This window comes from Platichthys flesus, chromosome 10 (assembly GCF_949316205.1).
Source record: "Platichthys flesus chromosome 10, fPlaFle2.1, whole genome shotgun sequence".
Taxonomy (NCBI): domain Eukaryota; kingdom Metazoa; phylum Chordata; class Actinopteri; order Pleuronectiformes; family Pleuronectidae; genus Platichthys; species Platichthys flesus.
In genome coordinates, this window is record NC_084954.1 from 774,527 (window position 1) to 780,660 (window position 6,134).

Genomic DNA, 6,134 nt, shown 5'->3' on the forward strand with positions numbered 1-6,134 from the left:
GAAAGGATAGCAAGAGGAAGAGGAGAGGCACAGAAGAGGCGGAGGAGGAAGAGGAAGAGGAAGAGGAAGAGGAAGAGGAAGAGGAAGAGGAAGAGGAAGAGGAAAGGATGGCAAGAGGAGAGGCACAGAAGAGGAGGATGACGAGGAAGAGGAAGAGGAAGAGGAAGAGGAAGAGGAAGAGGAAGAGGAAGAGGAAGAGGAAGAGGAAGAGGAAGAGGAAGAGGAAAGGATGGCAAGAGGAGAGGCACAGAAGAGGAGGATGACGAGGAAGAGGAGAAGAGGAGACGAGGAGACAGACAACAAAAAGTAGGAGAACATGATCAGATGACACTCGCACTCATTAGACCTTCACCCCTCTCTCTCTCTCTATCTCTCTCTCACTCTCTCTCTCTCTCTCAGCCATCCACACGTCATGCACACACGTTCTTCAATACACACGTGTGTGTTTTTGTGTGTTTTTGTGTGTGTGGCGTCGCCATTGTAGCGCATCGCTCTTGTTGTCATGGCAGCGAGAACTCAAGGCTGACACAAGCCCCTCCTCCTCCTCCTCCTCCTCCTCCTCCTCCTCCTCCTCCATCTCTCTCTTCCTCTATTCTTTACTGGAGCTCATTCATCGCCCCGCACGGCATCATGGGTATTTCAGGAACAGGTCCTCAGTCCTGTGACCTTTCCGTTTTGTGTTTTACTTTTCTGAGTTTCGTCATCTGCCTCTTCCTGTGAACTTTCTGCTTAATATCTGATTATGTTTCCTGTTTTATTTTGAAATGTGGGTTCTACTTCCTGTCAGTTTCCTGTCTCACCTGTTTTTACAGAAGCTGCTGCTCACTGATCTGGTTCTGTTGCTTTGGTCTGGATTCTCACTTTCTTACTGTTTCTTGACTCGTTTCCTGTTTGAGACGAAGAATCTTTCAACATCTGATATACTTTAATATGATATCAATGATATATATTTTTTTAGATATTACAATTATTCATAAATTTCAATAACTTGCGACGTCCCTACCTGATTAAATGTAGACTTATCGTCTAAATGAGGAACAAAACCAAAATCTGAAAAACCAAACGCTCTTTACATCACATACGTCAAATATTAGACTATTAACAGATTATATAAAGTTCTGAATAATACTGAAACGTTAGTGTGTCTGTGATTGACAGGCGTCGACTGAAAACCCTTCTTTTCTTAAAACTCTATTCACAGTTTTTCTTTTGGATAAATGTGAATCTTCATCTTTCATCTGCAGATCGTCCTCCAGCAGTGACGTCTGTCTTCAGAGGACAGAGAGCCATCACCATGACAACAGGACATGCTGCATGATGCCGTTTGTAAAGGTGTGTGTGTGAGTGTGTGAGTTTGTGTGTGTGTGTGTGTGTTTAATGAGCTCCTCATAAAGTATAAACCTGACACTGAGCGAGAGACACCAACATTCAGCTGAGAAAAGAAAGAGAGAGATGTCACTTCGCTCTGATGAAAGGAGGCCAGGACCTGATGAATATTCACACACACACAACAGACACACAACACACACACACACACACATGCATGTATGAAATGTTGGCTGTTGTTTTTGCATCTTTGTTGATCCACTCATTCATTTATTTATGGTGATGTTGCTCATTGTGTTTGTAATTAAATGACCTGTATATATTAGAACTAGTGTTGCTGAGCAGCAGCGCCCCCTGCAGCCACATGAGGGGTGATGAAGTGTTTTCATGTAAAAGAAAATTGAAACAATGTGTTGACTGTGTCGTGCCTCTGGATATTACCCATGATCCTCTGCTTCCTGACCCTGAAGAGCTGCAGCTGTAACAAAACCACCAAACTGATCAGAACTCTTCATGTTTCACAGTTTCCTGCTGAATCCTGGAGATAAACTCTGGTTTTTAATAACTTCAGGGTCTTTTTCACTGATCTCAGTTCAGCTTCACTCTTCAACACAAGACAGCAGCGTTTGGATCTGAGACATTCGTCTTCTGTCCTGGAGGAAGTGGAGACGTGTCGTTATCACTAATGTCTACACATAATCTGAGTTTAAATAGTTAAAACAGAAACACAACGGAGAAAAGGACGATTGAGACCAAGACTCCATGAAACTGAACATCTCACTGTTTTTAAAAACAAGCGTGAGAGCATCTCTGATGTGTCACCTCCAGGGTTTAGATCTGCTCTCATGTTGTTTGACTGTAGACAACACAGAGTCGGTAACACAAATAACACACAATATTTAAAGATGGTTTTGTTTCCTCGTAATTAAAACAGAGCTGACTGGAACCGAACTTTGTTGACACCATCACCAGGACCGAGACGAGAGAGACAAGAGGCGAGAGAGAATAGAGAATAGAGAGACCAGAAAGACGAGAGAGACAAGAGACGAGAGAGAATAGAGAGAATAGAGAGACCAGAGGGACGAGAGACAGGAGAGAGACAGGAGACGAGAGAGAAAAGAGAATAGAGAGACCAGAAAGACGAGAGAGACAAGAGACGAGAGAGAATAGAGAGACCAGAAAGACGAGAGACAAGAGACGAGAGAGAATAGAGAGAATAGAGAGACCAGAGGGACGAGAGACAGGAGAGAGACAGGAGACGAGAGAGAAAAGAGAATAGAGAGACCAGAGGGACGAGAGACAGGAGAGAGACAGGAGACGAGAGAGAAAAGAGAATAGAGAGACCAGAGGGACGAGAGAGACGAGAGACGAGAAAGACGAGAGACCATAGAGAATAGAGAGAATAGAGAGACCAGAGGGACGAGAGACAGGAGAGAGACAGGAGACGAGAGAGACGATAGAGACAAGAGACGAGAGGGACAAGAGGGACAAGAGGGAATATAGAGACGAGAGGGACGAGAGGGACGAGGGAGAAGAGAGAAGAGAGAGACAAGAGGGAATATAGAGACGAGAGGGACGAGAGGGACAAGAGGGACGAGAGACGAGAGAAGAGAGAAGAGAGAGACAAGAGACGAGAGAGAAGAGAGAAGAGAGAAGAGAGAAGAGAGAGACAAGAGACGAGAAAGACGAGAGACGAGAGACGAGAGAGAAGAATACAGGGACATGAATGGATGGAAAATAAGTGAGGATGAAAGAGAGAGAACAATGAGAAGAGAGGACACACACACACACACACAGACACACACACTGTTCTGCTCCATTCAGTGTGTGTGTCTGTGTGTGTGTGTCTCACAATGGCCCTCAGAAGGACACTTCACAGCCGCAATCATCATCAGTTGCCAGGCAACAAGAAGAAACCGCTACCCCGCTACCGACAGAAACACACACTTTATTATTACTGTTCGAGTGGCGAAGGTGTGTGTGTGTGTGTGTGAGTGGTACTCAGTGTGTGTGTGTGTGTGTGAGTGAGTGGTAATCAGAGTGTGTGTCTGTGTGTGTGTGAGTACTCAGAGTGTGTGGGACAGTGTTGAGGTCATTTCCACTGGCTTCTGGAAAATGTTCATATAATCACATCGACTGCTGCGACAAAAATGTGATCATAAAACACACATTTCTTTATTATGACGTCCACCACAAGGTGGCAGCGTTCGAATCCAAGATAATGGCTTTGTTTCTGGAGGATGATGGGACGTGTTGTTGTTGTTGTTATTGTTCTGGGTTTGTGACGTCACTGTTTCTGCAGCTCGACAGGTTTGAATCAGAGTCATATTTACACGCACGTAGTTAAATAACAGCTAGCAGCTAAATAAACATCTAAGAGCAAAATCTTATTTAACGTGTAATTGATTATTTTTAGTTTAGTTCATGTCCCGTCTGCTAACATGGAGTTCCTGTGGACTGGCCTCAGATCTGTCCGTCCCACTTTCAGGGGCTGAAGAGACAGTGTGAGAAAAGTTTGGCTGAATTTCTGAAACGTTATTGAACATTTATAAAAATGTAATTTTTTTTTGTTGGAAAGTAATTTCCAACAAAACCTGTTTTCACACACACACACACACACACACACACACACACACACACACACACACACAGACACACACATTATGTTGTTAATCAGTTCATTTGTGCTATTTGAAGTGTTAAGTGTTTCATGTTGTGAAGAGTCACACAGGTTTGTCGCGTGAACAGGTGTCGAGGTGACCTGCTGTTCCTTCTACTCCTCGACAGCATGAAAAACAAGCCGCAAATAAACACTGTCATCGACAACCTGTAAACAACCTGTGTGTGTGTGTGTGTGTGTGTGTGTCTGTGTGTGTGTCTCTCACTGTGGGGAAATAAAGTGATTTTCACCTGAAATGAGATGATTAGTGAATCTGAACTAAGATAATGGACATGTCACACTATGTGTGTGTGTGTGTGTGTGTGTGTGTGTGTGTGTGTTTGTGTGAGTGTGTGTGTCTGTATGCGTCAACAGGAGGGGATCATTTGATTGTTGTCGTTAATCCCTTCCATCGTTAATCCTGCTTCAAACAGATCTTCAATCTGGATCCGTTTTGAGTCTGATCCCATTCTACTCAGTTCCAGTCCCATTCTGACCCACTGCACCAGCTCCCTGATCCAGTCCCGGGTTCTGAACCAAATTCACCCACCGGCCAAATCCCAACACAGAGTTCTGAACCTGATTCACTGCACTCTGGTTGCAACCCGCTCTCTGCATGGCTCTGGCAGCACGTAGTGTTAGCTCGCTGTTAGCTGTTAGCTCCATGAAACTCCAGTCGACACAACAGAGGAACACAACAAAGACATGAAGCGCCTGAGGACACACAGGACTCAGGTGAGAGCAGAGGGAGGCTCCATGCTCGACCACTAACGTGACCACATGGACTCACCAGTGGACAGTGGACACGCCCCCTCTCCCGGCGGCGGGGACACGATCAACCAGAGTAATTTACTGTCTTAAGAACTGAAAGGATTGTGTCTGCTCTAATTTATCATGTGAGCCCAGGTTCTGTCACTTTAGGCACCACCTTTGGATTTAGCACCAGTATCAAACCCAGATCCAGTCCCGGTCCTGTCCCAATTAAATCCAGATTCCATCCGACTCCAATCTCATTCTGGTTCCAATCCCGTCATGATCTCTTTATAATTAACTTCATAAATGAAACTGAGTCCTGATCTCAGTCCTGCCCCAGTTTCATCCAGATCTGGACCCGGTTCGTCCCGATTTCCTCTCAACTCAGTCATGATCCCAGCAGATCCTAAATCCCACAGGAGACGTCGTGAAACAACATGAAACAAACACATTCACAAAGTCTGTGTGAGAAAGAGGCTCTGTCACATTCATAAGGACACTGACACTGTGAGTGTGTGTGTGTGTGTGTGTGTGTGTGTGTGTGTGTGTGTCCGATAAGACGAGCGCTAAGCAACAGCTTTTCAGTTCAACTCAGTTCATGAAGCAAAGGTTGAAAGCAGAAACCTATGGAGACAGAATCCAGTCCTGAGACAGTGTCCGTCCTGCAGCTGCACCTCCAGCCTCCATCACAAGCTGCTCTCAGATCAGCTCTGAACTCCACAACGTCTCCTGAATGTGAGAGGACAAGCTGCTCTCAGATCAGCTCTGAACTCCTCAACGTCTCCTGAATGTGAGAGGACAAGTTTCTCCAGGTGAGAACTCTGGATAGTGTTTGATTGAGACCGTGTGAGGAACCTGAACTTATCCAGCAGAACCACCCATAGCTGCAACCCCAAAATGTCTTCATTCTGTGAGGCCAATGCTAAAAAAGTACACACACACACACACACACACACACACACACACACGCACACACAACACTCACAAACCTGTACAGGAGCTGCAGCCACACGAGAGGTCAGCAGATAACCAACACTGAAGTTGTGTTACTGGGCCACACTGTGTGTTACTCTAGAGCTCATGGCCTGTGGCTGTGTTCATTATCCATACATGTTATTGAATATTCCTCTCTGGCTAACACACGTATGTGGAGTCCGTGTCCTGTCATGATGGAAACTGAGACAACCAGAGTCCAGGAGGTTAAATACACTGGTTTTACTGGTGTAGAAACCCTGTGACAACCTGGAGGCCTCAGTGAGAGTCACACACCAACCTCACGCCCACCTTCTGGTCCTGATTGGTTCCTATCAGTCACATGACTCAACCACGCGCTGAATACACTTCCTGTCAGTAACCAGTCTGTGGGAATGGTCATGTGACCCGTGCTTCCAGGTGG